At 40.8% G+C, this 16,435-nt stretch overlaps 1 long non-coding RNA gene across 1 annotated transcript; it reads right to left on the bottom strand.

Annotated features, from left to right (window-relative positions):
- Positions 1-6,052: 6,052 nt before the first annotated feature.
- LOC148935075 (uncharacterized) lies at positions 6,053-8,642 on the bottom strand. Its single transcript, XR_016140661.1, has 4 exons — positions 7,861-8,642; positions 6,503-6,610; positions 6,406-6,440; positions 6,053-6,181 (listed from the first exon to the last, which is right to left on the bottom strand). It is a non-coding gene; the product is annotated as an uncharacterized LOC148935075 (long non-coding RNA).
- Between the last annotated feature and the right edge of the window lie 7,793 nt (positions 8,643-16,435).

Raw genomic sequence — 16,435 nt, 5'->3', positions numbered from 1 at the left:
GAAACCACGAAGAAGACGAAGGTACGAGTGCTGCTTCCATTCCGACTCCTAACCGACGTGGATATACGTTGGCTTCCCCTCGCCTCGCATTGGTCTCCTTGCGTCCGTCTTGGTGCGGTAGCATGGACTCATCGGTACATTCCGGTGATACGTCCTCTCTGCGTTATATCGCCGATCGTTGAAACACTGGGCCCAAACGATCCAGTTGAGTTGATTTGTGGTTACCAAGGAATCGCGGCTCGGATAGTTTATGAACCGATCAGCTTGTTCCAATGCAAACGCCGTACGGGCCCATAAATGTCATCGAGTTTCGGATAAGCGTCGCTCCACAACTCCGAGCGCGCGCGAGTGCGGTTTGTGCGTGACGTATGCGGCTGTTGGAGTCACTGCGTGGGTGGTAGTAAAGATCGAATTATTGTCATTCGACAATGGATGCACTTGTCTCCTCTCCTCTCTTTCTCTCTAATAAAATTATTGAATTTATGTTCAAAAGTTGTACCATAAATGTAGCATTTTTTTAAACAATGACTCATAATAGATGTATAATATATTTTGATAAAATGAATTTTATTTAATTGCATTTTATTTGTTCTTATCTTATAACTGGAATGATATTTTTTTCCAACACTTGCAACAATATTTTATAAATTAACAGGAAACATTCTTAAAACATTTAATTCCCGATTAATAATTTAAATTTCCCAATGTGATGAGATAATTTGGTAGTCAAATTGATTTTTTTTCGGAGATCAAAGTATCTCCACTAGAATTGTAACCAAAATTATTTCTTCGATCTACCGGCGGAGCTTTCGCCGTGGCCCAAGCGATAATGTATGCGGCAAAGATTCAGGAGAAATGATTCGTAGTGCGATACTAGCAGTTCGAGGGGTCTAACTCCTGGAGAACGGTGAAGTTAGGTTGGTCTGCTCTGGCTCGACTGCTCGCTCTCCTCCGGTAGAACGCGGATTTCTACGTAAACTCGCTCGCCAGATACGATCTGCGGAGCCCCGGTTCGATCCTCGTGAACTTCGATGCTTGTGCCGACCTATATATATATATATATATATATATATATATATATATATGTGTGTGTGTGTGTGTGTGTAAACGTGTGGGATTAGGTCGCTCTCGAGACTATCGGTGCTTTGTCAGATAGATCTCGGAATAGGCACTCACCATACATATTAAAATTAAATATATTTATATTAATAAGTTACGAGCGAATAAAGAATTCTCAAATTCACAATCTTTTTATAGAAACTGATATCATTTATTATCAAATTAATTTATTTTAACATATTATTCGATTAGGTCTTGAAATAAAATTCATAATTTGTTCGTAATATTATTTTAATTTAATATACGTTGTGTAATATACAATTACTGACACTTTTTAAGTGATAACTCCATCTTATTGTTAGATGTATGCATCGTAGTTATACACCGGCAGCTTGCTTCTAAAGAATCAATTTTTAACAAAAACGTCTTCTTTTTTTCGTTGACGAACGTAACACGAAGGAGAATGTGTTGCTGCTTATCTTTTATAAACGAGGAAGGTTGACTTGTATACATTAACTTCCTTGGAAACCAGTTTTTCATACTTTCTTTATGTCAACCGCTATATTCGATGACGCGCGAGCCAACAACTAAAGCATCAATTAAGTATCTGGGAACTTTCTACTGCACATAATAACTTCATCAGTTTCACAGGAGCTGGTACCACTATCTCGTAAGAGCAGTACCTCCTGATTAATTATCATAACGATGCAATTTATATCGCGCTTAAAAAAGATCTGGTCTCTTGGCGACGCGATAACTAGCGCGTTCTAAAGAACAAAATATCACAAGCTTAAGATACCGGTATCAAGTGTCTCTGCCGCTTTGAAATGATATAATCCCTTAAATAATCCTGTGATCGGGGTACATAAATCCGCGCGTTTACACGGCAACAGCGCGAACGCCCGGTTTTCTCCCCTCATATCCTCGATTTGTCAAACGGAGAGTGCGGCATAAGTTCCAAGAGAGGTCCATCTTTCTTGGTTAGCCGTCGAGCGCGATTTAAGGAGGGCGTCGGGAACATCCAAGGATACGCACGGGCATGCCACAGAGAAGTCCGGACGGGGAAAAGGAAGACGCTAGCTTGGGCAACAACGGACAACATGTGCGTTACCTCGTGACAGGACGGTCACGATCGGGACAGCCACCGCCTCTTGTCCGAGAACAGGGGATCCAAGAGCAAGGAGGTAGTATCTTATTATCCTATCCAGGCAACCACGGTGACAGCCCTTATAAGGATCGTCCTACCGTGGATTACACGCGTGGAGGTCGCGGCAGACGATCAACAGCAACTCGGTAGCGAAGCCGCGCGGTTTCGCGCGGTGCTACACGATCGCAAGGAGAAAAAGAAAAGAAAAAGACTGAAAAAATCCCGCTATCCCCATTAGCATCGGTCGATCCGATCATTACAATGCGCACCGGTAATGGGCTATTATACCGAGCAGCACATAAATTCAATATGATCACCTGGCCTGGTTCGAGGTTGGGGACGATACCAACGGCTGAATCTGTCACATGAGAATCGATTCTGGCGCACGTCCGTGTTGTAATCCGGTAAATTTTTATCGCCACGCCGGGACAAAACAGAAATTTTATTTTTTTTGCTTTCAAATCCGTTTATCTTTACGAACTCGAGACGTGAAATAAAAAGCGAGAAGATGCGACAACGTAGATCAATGACAATTGAACTGCCACTTTGTGAACGCGTATGGCATTGAACGCGGGATCAATGTCTGTGGAATTTCCTCAAAATTTGTCGATCGGCTCCAAGAAAAAAAGACCTTGAACTTGCTCGGCGGGTCGACGTATATATGCGAACCACGTGTTTCTGCTTGCCTTGGGTGTTAATCACAGTCAGGGTCATCCCAGACTTCCCGCACAGAGAGGTCTGCGCAAGGGATAGAGACCGTCCAAAGATATATGAAGTTCGTTTGTTCTTCAAGGAACGCTTCATTCGACGAACAAGCGATCCGTTGCGTCGAGCACCCTAAAGATCCACTTTAATCACGATCGCCGGAAACGGTCGATCGGTGCGATCGTGATCCATCGATCGCTCGGCCGAGACGTGTTTACGTGTTCGCTGGCGTCGTTACCTTATGCTAATCGATGCCTACACCTGTCGAGCGACGTGCTCGGACGTTTAAACGACTCCTCCGTCTGAATTATTCGCGACCGAAAGTGTCGTCGTCGCGTTCTTTTTTTTCGAGCCAGGCGCCTCTCTACGCTCCCCTCCTTCCATTTCTTTCTTTCTCTTTCTCTATCGCTCTATCCTTTGCGATCGATATTCCAATCGAATAAAATGCAAGACGCGCGCGTTTTGATGTCAATTTGATTTCGTTAAAGAAACAGACTAACCGACAATCTTATTGCACATCGATGAAGTCGATTTAACGTTCAATTGAATATATTTATATGAATCTAAAACAATTATATAGATACTTCTCAGAAGATAGAAAAAGTCGTATGTACACATGCATTTTCGCAAGCAAGTCTTTGATTCGCAATTTTATGTTTTATTGTTGTACAAAAAAGATATTTTAAATATTAGATTTAAAGATATATATATATATATATATATATATATATATATATATATATATCTTTATATTAATAGAGAGTATTCATTTAACTTGAATTCTTTTTTAAATCCATTGAATGTAATTTTACACATATATATATATTCTTGTGAGAATAAATAATGATTCAATATCTGCTCTAATATTCAAGTAACAGCTATAATTACAATCATCTGTTTTGTTCGTTTATTCATGTCGAACACTTCAATACTGTATCCTCGTCGATCTCTTAAGCGGCAGCGCTTGAAAAACTCGAATCCGGCGTGGCTTTTTCCTACGTCTGTTAAAATTATTACGACGCGAGAGTTACTGCGTTCTTAGCTTATCTGAAACGTATTACGTAGAGTGCAGTGGTAGCGCGGCGACCGTTCGTTACGATGAGGCACGGCATCAACCATCGGCTGTTACTATCGGATTATATGTGCGCTCCGTGCACGAGTTCTCCAGTAAATCTACCAAACACTCCGAGATATCGATTTAAGATTACTGCGATTCGTGAATCGGTCTTTACAGTCGATCTCACTAGGAAATCCATGCGGCCTCGATCCACCCCAGCGACGCCTAAATTTCAGCGTTATTTTATGACGCTGCTGGTACAATTTGACAATTTTTCGAAGGCAAATAATATCTAACATACTTAAAAAGCATAATAAATTATTTTAAACATTGATTATATCATGTTAAGATCATCCGTCAATGTTCTATAAACTTAAATTTATAAAAGTTTAGATCTGATCAAAACGGTGTACGAAAATGCACTTCGTAAATTTCACATTCATTTACATCAATCATATAATTGCGCGAACTTGTTTTGCCATTTTGTTAATATTTTATTAAGTTGTTAATTTTCGGTACACTTGAGCGAATCTTTTTAGAGCAGGAGACGATTATGTTCATTTGGAAGCCCAGTAAGGATACGTGCTCGTTGATAATTGACGATACTGATTCTCTCGTGGATCATCAATGTTGTACCGGACATATGCTCGTGGAAGGAAGCGAGTTCGGTCAAGCGAGAAGAATGGAAACAAAAGAGAGCAACGGATGAAAAAGAATGGTTGCGCACATTATATGCAGAATAGAGTGCACCATACTGCGCTTGAGAATCTTGCGGTAACGACATGAGATGAGAGGCAGGGGAGAGGATGGAGAGAGAGGGGGGAGAGGATGGAGGGGAGGGGGGAGAGGGAGGAGGGGGAGGGGGAGAGGGAGGAGAGGGAGAGGGAGAGGGAGGAGAGAGAGAGAGAGAGAGAGAGAGAGAGAGAGAGAGAGAGAGAGAGAGAGAGAGAGAGAGAGAGAGAGAGAGAGAGAGAGAGAGAGAGAGAGAGAGAGAGAGAGAGATTAGGAAAGGACACTGGACTGATAAAGAAGAAATGGAGGAGGAAGAGGTAGCCACTGGGCAGTCCCCTCGCGCCAGGATTTATATCACGGTGCCTGCACTCACACACGGCTACACCTGACTTATGCAAAGCGCGGACCCCGACGTTCCCTAGCGCCGAAATAAATGTCACCAGGAAACAAAAACGCTCCTCCTCTCCTTGTTCTTTTCTCCGGTCGTAGGCCTGTACGTAAGCAGATCCGTACGGCTCGGCGCGCGGGCCCCCGCACGGAATCCGCGCCTCCGCGTCCTTTTCTTCGTCCCTTCCCCACTTGTATTCGTGCCTCTGCTCCTACCGCAAAGAAAGGGACAACCATATTTCAATGACGTCATCGGACAAAAGCACGCGCGCGCACGCGTATAGAGAGCTGGCGGGCCGCGCGACTCGCAAAGTGCTATGTAGAGGGGTACCAGAACTGGCCGGATTTACTCGCGCGGTGACAAAGCACCTGCTGTCCCTCGTTGCCGTGCCTTGCTCTCGCCTTCCTCAGGCTCGCTTGCCTCTCGTCTGTTACGGACTATTCTTCCATCGTCTCCTCTCTTCTCCTCCTTTTCTTCTTGTTCGATGCATCTTCTTCGGTTGGACCCTGCTTCGAGGTCTTCTCGTTCGCTCTGGTATCGTGCCGCTTCCATATGGAAGCTCGTCCCTATTGTTCGAAGAGCCGATCTTCTGCCTATGTTACTTGTCGCAAGTTACGCGCTTATTCACTACGAGATATGGTAAATATCCATCTCATCAAGATTTCTCGATGTTCGAGATTTTAGTCAAGATTTTAATTGTTGAATCGAAATATCATAAATCATAAATGTAGTCTTAACCAAAATTTTCTCTATTTTGCAAAATTCCCAAAACAGCTATAATGAAAAATTAGTCTTTACATTGGCAATCATGCCGGTTTCAAACAATCTTATATTATTTTCTTGTTCATTTTTGTTCGAATTTAATTGTAAATTATGATTAAGTTATTTAAAATCCTCGTTTTCTTATTAATTAATTAATATATATATTAATATACATACATATATATATATATATGTTGACTATCATTATCGTTTCTCGTTTTCTTCAAGTAAAGTAAATCATTTTTTTTTTAGTATTCGTATTCCTTTCGTGCATATCCTTCGCGTCCTTCGAATATTTTGGATAAAATATTTTCTCTTTTTTCTCTTCAATCTACAATATTTAATGCGTTTTTACAATTACAATACATGTTCTCTGCCAAAAATAGTTTTTCTAAGTTAGAAATCGCAGGAATTCTAAGATTTATCGATTCAAATAAGACATTCATAGAAAAAAAGACGCGACGAAAAAGAGGTCGTATGATGGCTTGAAGCGAAAATTCATTCGAATCAACCTCCGAAGTACCCTTGGCGCCATCTCAACGAAAATCGACCAACCTGTGGCTTGCTCATCTGATGCGTCTGTTCCTCTTCTGCTGCGGATAACTCCCACGTCAGTTTGCCTTCCGCTGCTCTTATTTTCAACTGGCCTTACCTGCTCCTGACGGCCGATCGAACGGCGGCGTAAATATTGAGAACACTTCCGCGAAGCGGCTGCCACATCCACTCGCATCTTTTCCGCTTATCGACAGATCCCGAATACCTGTGGAAAAGCATCTCTCGACACATCAGAAGTCGGACATGCAAGACGCTTTCATAATTTAACGGCGCACATTTTGCACAGCGGATTCCATTTCGCCTCATTAAAAAGATTTCTTATATTTTCGTTTATATTATTTTATAAATAACTTATGTTCTAAATTAATATCTCAAATTTTAACGTAAGAATAAGAAAACAGTGCTAACATTTGAAGAGAGAAAAAAGAAAAATTATATAGCTTTTTATTTAAAAAGTAGTTAAGATTAGATATTATTTATCTAATTTTATATCTTAAATTATTTACTTTTCTTTATTATAAGTTTATTGTAAATATAATAATCGCGAATTAAACAGATATGTATTAGTAATTCTTTTTTTTTTAATTTTTAAACAATTTAATCACATATATCAAAGGTTTGAATTTATTCAACTTTTTCAGATTTTTTTAGAGAAAGTCTCATAAGAGATTTCCAAGATATTCGAAATTGTCAAAATTTTCCAAAACTCAAATCTATTCAGTTTCAAATAATATTCATAAATCATATGTTTATATATATATATATATATATATAATATATATATATATATATATATATATATATATATATATACAATTATTTGAAACTGAATATATTTACAAATTTTAAAAAATTTTGAAAATCTCGAATGTCTTGAAAGTCTCTTATCTATAAAGTTTATAAAATCTGAAAAATAAATTCAACCTTTTATAAAAAAAAAAACCTTTAGAATTCTTAAAATTCTTTTGTTATTATATCTATTATATTATTTATACCTGCGTAAAACAGTGAGTTGAAACAATGTACATGTACATGTATGTTATGAAGGGAAAAAATATTTCTACAATGTTAATACCTCTGAAGACATCCAAGCTATTCAAAATTCTTTAATTTCAAATAATATTCAAATGAGGCTTCGGATTGTTGCCATATATTCAAACTAATTCGACAGGCAAAACTATACTTTCGTGTAGTCCCTCAAGATTCGACGGCAAGCACGAACGTCGCCGAAGAACGTTACTATGGTGGACTATGGTGGACGGACACGCATCAGCCGCAGATATATGCGAGTGCTTACGCAGACTAATGCCCGGACGCATGGGTATTTGCACGGGATGCGAGAGTGCGCGAATGTTCCTAATACGAATGATGCTGCGAGCATCTCGCGAGGGCTCACGCGGCGCTACGGCCGGGCTGGGTCTGGTGCAGCCCCTGATGAAGATAACGCCAGCCTACCTTTGAGTTACGAGCCGGGTCCGGCAATAATAAATTCCAGCAAACATTCATTTTCGTACACGCAACTTTATGTCATCCTTAGCCCGACTAAGCGCTCTCCACCGATGTCATTTAGCATGCCGGCGATGGCCCTAATAGCTGGGGTCCTCTCATGGCTCAATGGACGTTCCCTTGCAATTTACGGGTACACTGTCAACTGTCGGTATACAACTTGTCGATGATGTGTCGTTTTACGCACGTGAATCCCGCAATGGAATATTTCGAAGGAGAAAGGTTCGTAGGCGTGTTTGTGATCGTCACGCTTCGCGGCGGTGCTTCAATTTATCGTACTTTTTTCATGATATCGTTCATTCAATTATTGAGCGAAAATATTGCGGAAATGTTGCGGTCAACAATTTTAAAAGTATTTCCACGAATATTCTTTATCTCGAAATCCATGCTCGACAAAGTGATGATAATAAAGTCGAGAATTCTGATAAATGCGCAATCGACGACAGAATGTTGCGGAAAGCAGATTCCGACAGGTATACTGGTGGCTACTTATTTCACTATCAGAAATAAGGCGTGCGAAAGTTAGTCAGAATCATGAAATCCTCGTTTCTGAGATCGTTATCGCGATTCTCCTACCTCTCTCGATGCATCGTCGTGACCCGTTTGCGGTGAGCGAGGCAGTAGAGAAGAAATGTTTTCGCATTAATTGGAGAGCACTTATCGACGAGCCCACGGAATCGCTTCCACGGAATCGTTGATCTAACGCGAGACGGTTTATAGTAACCTCTCGCCGAGAGAGGGAGCTATCACGTCCGTGAGATGCATAAAAGCGCAACGATACCTTTCAAATACGCAAGAAATAGAGCGTGCGGAAATAAGAGAAAGAAAGAAAAAGAGAGAAAGACAAGGCGAAGAGAGAGAGAGAGAGAGAGAGAGAGAGAGAGAGAGAGAGAGAGAGAGGGGGGGGGAGAGAAAAAATTGGCCCTGATTTAATTGAGCAGCCGAGAATTAAAAGAGAGATCTCGGAAGGCGGTGGCGTGGACCCTCCCCCCCCCCCGAGTAACGACGGCGAAGCGGAGGAGGGGGATCTGAAGGAGAGAAAAGAGGCTCAGGAAGAGAGAGGGAGATAGACGGAATAGAGAAGAACACCCGCGGCTACGGCCAATCGCCTCCGCGGATGGAGGCACGGCATCGATGGACGGAGAGTCAGAAATATGGGTTCCTCGCACGTGAATCGCGCGCGCAACGACTCTCTCGCCAAGTTTCACGCGCATCGGCGAGACGCGAATTTATGCCCACCGGACCCCGATACTTCTGCCGGGGATTGACTGATGGGACGTCCCGGCAAAAGCGCGGCGAGCCACGATGGCGCGTCGCGGCGGCACCGCGATGGAGGGAGATCCCACGAGATAATGGCTGAGTTATCGCCGCTGCGTTCGCGGACGGAGAACATTTCGCGGAAAGTCCCGTTACCGGTGTCGGACGGTCATTTTTGCGATCACTCGCGCGCAAAGTATGCATGAAAGAGATGTTGATTTATCGAGCGGCACAGATCAGGTTGCGATATTATTCCAAGCGACGTCGTTAATTATTGCGTGATAATTATTCTCATCCGCATAATTAGCTTTGAGAAAAGTAAAGCTGAGAAAAAATTGTTAACAGATGACGGACTTTTCATGTATAAAGAGAAATTATTTTCAAAGAAAGTTATGTTTGATTCCTCCATATAATTAGTAAAATGAAACATAAGTGATTTCTTAGTCACAATACACGTATATAATATTGTTTCTAATAAAATGGCATTAATGGTATATGATGTGCGAACTACATATTTTGAATTAATATATAAATAATTAAAAAGTACAGCATATGGTCATGATTGCGCGGAAAAAATCAAGGATTCATGGAGCCACTTTTGCTCTTCGAAGATGCTTACAAACGAAAGCGGGATACATATCAAAGGAGTATGAACAGGAGCGAAAGGTAGGCGCTAAAGGCATTGGGATAAAGTAATAAAAGGAGTCGCAGCTAGAGGCAATTCCATCGAAACAAACGTTTTAATCCGGAAGCGCTTTTCTCCTCCTCTTCCCCTTATTCCTCCTCGTCATCCACTCTCGCGTGAATTGAGGCTCTCTTCGCGTGTGAACATATCGAGTGGGGTGGCGGATAACGCGCGTGGGTGTCGACGACGACGTATAATTTAAGGCTGCGAGCGAAACGATTCAATTTCACAAGACCGCGGAGCAGTCGGCATGGTTTGACCACGCTAGATCTCAACTTCGTTCCGGGAATTCAGGGAAAGGAAATAATCTTCTGATTTGTGTCGCAAATAAAATCGCACGACTCACAATCCTCCATGGTCGCGACGCAGCCGCTTTATCTAGCGAGTACATTGGATCGGAAATGATCGGAAATTTGACATCTCCCAGGTATGAAACTCGTACTCGCAATGTCATCGAAAATATTTATTCAACTGCTCAATTATCTACAGATAGCTTCAAATTCACCTTCTTTAGTTTTATCCGAAACACGGGTCGTATCGTCGGAACTTTCAAAGTAATTCAGAGTTGTCAGATGATTCATATGATTCCTCAAATTTATCGTTTTCGTTCGTTTTCATTTCTTATGTCTATGAAAGTCAAAAAACTTGAATGATTTTTATAAAATACATAAAAACAAATACAACAAAAATAGTATAAGAAGCGATTAAAATATACGATGAAATTTATGCGACATTAAATATTCATACGTAATTTAACGAAGAATTTGGCGTATTTATTTTAATGTGAAAAAAATAAGTGAAAATATGTACTTTCAAATAATAAATTTTAGCCAAAGAAAATAAGCTCTCGCTGTAAGAGAATGAACCATTAGATTGATAATATTCATATATTATAACTTAACGCAATTATAACTTTCTAAAGAAAGGCATTTAAATCTGTTGACCAGATAATAAAGTTTGGAAAAAATGTGTGCGTCACATTATATTTATATATATTCTCATATAAAGAAACCGTTTAGCGTGACAATATCTTTATATATACAATGATATTATATTAAGTCACCGTATTGTCGCGCTGGCCGTTTGTGCCATTGCGAAAGAGCGTCACATGTACGCACATTCGGGCGTGAACGACTGAGGAAAATGACGCGATCGGTGGATTCGATCTAATCTGACGTGAGAACCGAACCAGTCGTGACCAAGGTGAGATCGAGGTAACCAGGGCCGAAGGATTACGTTATGCACATGTATACATACCGGCGTACTATACCGACTCATATGTTTCTTTATATAAATATAAATATAAACACACACACACACACACACACACACACACACACACACACGCGCGCGCGCGCGCGCGCGCGACAGCAGACAGACAGACATATGAATATATATATATATATATGTACATACATGTTCTATATAGATACATTTGTACACACATGATACATTATATATTATATATTATACATACCTATGTATGTGCGTATATCTACATGTGTACACACCGAGAGGCGCTCCACCTCACCAGGGCTCATATAATTGCTGGCATCCATAACGCTGATGTATTTATGGCATTAACTCGCCTCTTTCTCGTATGCTGCCGCCCCCGACCCACCCCGCCGCAACCATGCCCATACCCGTCATGCAACCACAAGTAGAAATAATTGGTTGAAAACAGCGCGCTCTCAGGCGGCAATATATCCAGCTTACTCCCCGCTGTCGCATCGCTTAGATCACTTCCCCGCCACCAAAACTCCCTGCTCAGCCCGCCTTCTCCATTCTCCACTTTCCTCTTCTTCGACCGATTCTCTCTTCCCCCGTAACCCTCTGCCCCCGTCCTGCGCGCGACCGTTTCTTCGATGTACCTCTCCCCCGCTACCGCATGAACGTTCTCCACCTTCATTTCTTCTTCTTTTTCTTCCTTTTTTGCAGTTGCCTCTTCTTCTTCTTCTTCTTCTTCTTCATCTTCTTCCTTCCATCGAACTGCCGCCCTTCCTTGCCCCGCTCATTTGAATAGCCCTTATTTATGAAAATTGAATTGAATGCTTCTCATTTATGAAGGTAATTGGTACCTGTCACGAAACCTGCCGTAGGATATCCTACTTTATACGCGGATAAGCGACGATAATTATTCTTGCAATTGAATTTATTTCTATAAGTCTCGTTTCCTTCGGCTTGGATGCATTTGTGCTCGAGCGGTCACCGATACTCCGCTGATCATTCAACCCCCGTCGCGACGCACGGCGTCGCGTGCTAAGACTCATCCCCATTTCATGTTTCGCGACCCTCGAAAGAATTTCCGCTCGAAGAGTGAACGCGACGAGATGGAGCGGAGAAGAATTCTAGACGTAAAATCGCGATTTGCTCGCGAGCGCGAATCCGAATCGTGGCGGGAGAGCAGGAAGAACGGAGAAGTACTTGCCACTAATCTCCGATAATTTATCGTCGTGCAACCGATATTTACTGGCGTTCCAGTAATTAACGGCGTGTAATCAATCGCCGGTACCGTCGCGATAATTTATTGTTACCAGTTGAAGTTAGCGTAATAATTATCGGCGAGCGCGATATTCGTTACCCTTCCGCGTGATAAACTTTCTATCTTCTTCCTACACCAAGTGGTATGACCGCCGTTTGCTTTCATAACGTTAAGGATTTACCCTATAGCATAAGGCTAGCATTAATTTCTCTAAGCATATACATATCTTACACGCACATATATGACTACAATTTATCACGAGTTATTTCGATGTATTAATTGGCAATGGTATTAATCATCGATTCTCTCTTTTTTTTTAACAGTGAATAGTTTTAGACACGCAATATGTGCTTCACACATCCTCTTTATTCATGACGTTAGTTATTGGTCAGATCGAGTTGTGCGATGCATGAAAGTGTCCTGCCAGACTATTATTGATTCACAAATTCTCAATAGCCACGCAATTCTCTAGCGGAGCTTGAGAGAAATATGAATGGCGATGAACAAGAGAGACTGAAGATTAAAGAACTGAGATTGCGCTTTTGGATTATCAAACATCAATATCAAATTCGTTGAAGTATCAATTTCACGATATAACAAAGCGAATAAATAAACTCGAATACATGAAACAATCGATAAATTGAATTATTCAAAAGAATTTCAAATACATTTTTTTTTATTTACCGATACTGTGTATGTGTATGTATGTATGTATATATGTATATAAAGTTGTTGTATGTACGTAAAGTCTGCTGATTAAAATAAATATTAACGAATATCGAAAAAAATAGTGTCATCACTTTAAAATCAAATTTACAATCAATTCTTCTTTACATTTTACTTTATATAATTTTATTATTCAACACAACAAGATTCTTGATTATCAAAGACTATTGCCCATATCTAAATATCTTTTGAACTAACTCAGCAAATTGTAATAAAACATATTTCAAACTGAAAAATCCTTACAGAAGAACAAAAAGTAGTAACATGACTGAACAAAGTTGTAGATCTGAGAATTAAATATTATCAATTTTTAATAATTCCAGTGATAATAGTAGCAATAAACTAAAATACTTCGTTTATCGAAATACATTTTTAGTACATTTTGTTTCGGTATTATTTTTTTATTCTAAATTCATAAACGTAAATTATGACATTATAATAAAGAAAAACACTATTATTAACATGATTGTAATGTTGTCTTATTAGTAATTCTTTTTTATTCCAATTAGATTTTTTTTCAAATTTATAAATAATAATTGGTTAATTTATTAATGTTCTTTAATAAAATAATATGTATTTTTGTTACTTACAAATAATCAAAATGAATCCTTTCATATGTAATTCAAATTTCCTAAAAATTCAATTTTATATCATTATCGAAACAATGATACAAGAATATTAAAATATAAAAATTAATACATTGCATTAATATGATATGAAGCTACACACTTTTTGAATAAACAACACTGTAATTGCCCTAGTCCATATACTATATAGATACATGTTCGCGTTTCTCTTATTGTATCTTATTGTATTTCTTGGAGTTTGCGATCGTAACAGAACTACAGGGACGATCAAAGGAATCGGCATAGCGTATACGCGTGTTCATAATTTTAATACCATTGCAAATGTCCCTGATTATCAGCGCAGGTTGTTATTTCTTGCAAATGGACGAGAAGAGATGCCTCCGTAACAGGGGGAGAGAATTCCCCGAGAATCACAGGCGCCACCGGCCGATCGCTGTCACGTAACGCGAAAATTATCGTTCTCTGATTGCCGCGTAATGCGTCCCGATGATGCCGCCGACGAGGCGTTTAGCTTTATCGTTCCGTTTTATTAAGATCGCCCGATAGTATGCTCGCGCTACCGATTATTTTATCTTCGGAATCGCGAAACCATCATCATAGTCGGAGGTCGAAGAGTCGACCGATTCGTTTGCGATACGCTAGAAAATCACACGAATCCATTCTCGATTAGTCGGATTCTCCTTTCCGTCTTTTTAAGTACATACGTCGCTGATCGAATCCCTCGGTCAATCGTAGCGTTGCTCTCGAGTGTTCAGTCATATGCGTGAGAATAGATAATTAAGATTTCTAAAAATCTTTTCGTCTTTTGGTAAATCATTCACTTGAATTCAAGTACTTTGACAAAAACCAAGAATCAAGGGAAAATTAAATAGCTCGGACTCTCTTTGCCATATCAAGAAAACATTGAGCGAATACATGATGACGTTTCACAAATTAGTTACGGATTGGTAAGCTCGTTACCGAAGCTGACGCCTATGCGGCAAGCTCGGACAGAAAATTCGCTATAACTCTAAAATTATATCATAAAACGTAGCGGTGAATTTAATCTGTTTGTGTCAGTAGCGTGTCCTGATGACTCTAAGAAGCTCCTTCAGATATTTCCGCTACAGCTGGATACGACTGGCCTTATCACGAGATGCACGTCAAGCGTGAAATTAAACAGAGGAGAACTGGAGAATCGTAGACGAGAATCATCGTATTATAACTGTTGAGTAACTTGCATCGCGAGATGCAATAATTTCCGTCTTTATCCTCGCACAATTCTCGTAAAATGTGTCTGAATTCGTTTTCCTAGCACTGCCAGTCCTGCCGGCGACTCGATATTTACAGGCAATCGGTATTATTTTTTCGTCACCCGGCATATTGTAAAATACTCTACGAGAATGTGAAGCTGCGAATTGGCATCATCTTTTTGCGGGACTACGCGATCTCACGGCTGCGTTCTCACGGAGATTACACGACAGAAATGTCTACGTCGCGGTCAAACTAGTTTCGAAAGTAGTCAATAAATGCATTGAACGTTCGTCTAATACGTAATAAACTTTTAGATTTTATCATATTAAAGTCATGTAAAGTCATGAACAGATAAAACCGGGATAAAGCAGACGCAACCTCACACATCACAGTTTCTAAATATTTTTTTTTATTTGTATAAAAAGTACTTCAATATTTATTCTTGAGGAAAGACATTATTGCGTTTTTTCTTTTTTTTATCAGCATCTAACCCAACATTTTCTCGATGTCATTTTCAATTCTATCTAGTTTGAATATTTAAAAAAAAAAAACAAAAGATTGTTCAAATTAAAATCGCTGAATTAATAGCAATTAATCAACAAGGACGATCGATGCATTTTTTGCACTTCGAATTGCGAAAACTGCGATCGCTGATCTCTCGAGTGTTCGTCCATGAGAGACCACGGTCGACCCGGCATCACCGGGAGTCCTCTACGTCATTAAGCACACCGATGCGGCCGGTGTCTAATTAAGCGAGACGTTAAGTGGGGGCGTTCGATAAAGCGGGACCGTCCGATAAATTCAATTCGCCGGACAGCCGGTTAATACTCGACAGGAGGTTCGAGGAGAGTAGTAAGGAGGGGAGCGGGGAGTATTTGGGAGAGTCAGGATAAACCACACGTTTTTCACGAAGATCTCGTTTCGCGGACAGAGAGGCAGAGAATGACGGGCCGAGTCGAGAAATCGACGGCGATTCAATGGACATAGAGATGGCGGCGAACGGGGGCGGGAATGAGGGAAGGAGGGAACAGGGGGATGCTTTCCAGCGTACGCCTCACTCCCTCCGGTCGACACCGTGTAGAGCAGCGGAGATATGCAAACGTCTTGCTGCACGACGGTTGGACATAACTCAGGCACACGTATGCAAAGGGTACAGCGCACACGGCCGCGGTCGGCTGAGGACACTATAAACCTCGATACCGGGCGAATAAAATCCCGGATTTATAATCCTGATACCGAGCAAGAGACGGTCCTGTCCTGTCCCGTCCCGACCCGTTCCGTTCCGTTCCGTCCCGTCCTGTCCCGGTGCTGTCCTGTTTGTCGCTGTCGCACACGATGTGGGTTGGCTCATCAGTGATGTCTGCGTCCCGCAGTATCTTTCCCCTCGATACATACCGTGGACTCGTGGATCGGCCGATCTCTTAGACGACAAAACGCATGGAGAACACGACTGATTTCTTTACATGCGAAAATCGGCATGCCAGGAAATGTGCGAATTCGCGACAATGATGATTTCTTTGCCGAATTTCATTAAACAATATTTAAATTTAATAT

Source organism: Pogonomyrmex barbatus, unplaced genomic scaffold (assembly GCF_055798465.1).
Source record: "Pogonomyrmex barbatus isolate J1 unplaced genomic scaffold, ASM5579846v1 scaffold6, whole genome shotgun sequence".
Classification (NCBI taxonomy): domain Eukaryota; kingdom Metazoa; phylum Arthropoda; class Insecta; order Hymenoptera; family Formicidae; genus Pogonomyrmex; species Pogonomyrmex barbatus.
This window is presented reverse-complemented; position numbering and strand designations above follow the sequence as displayed.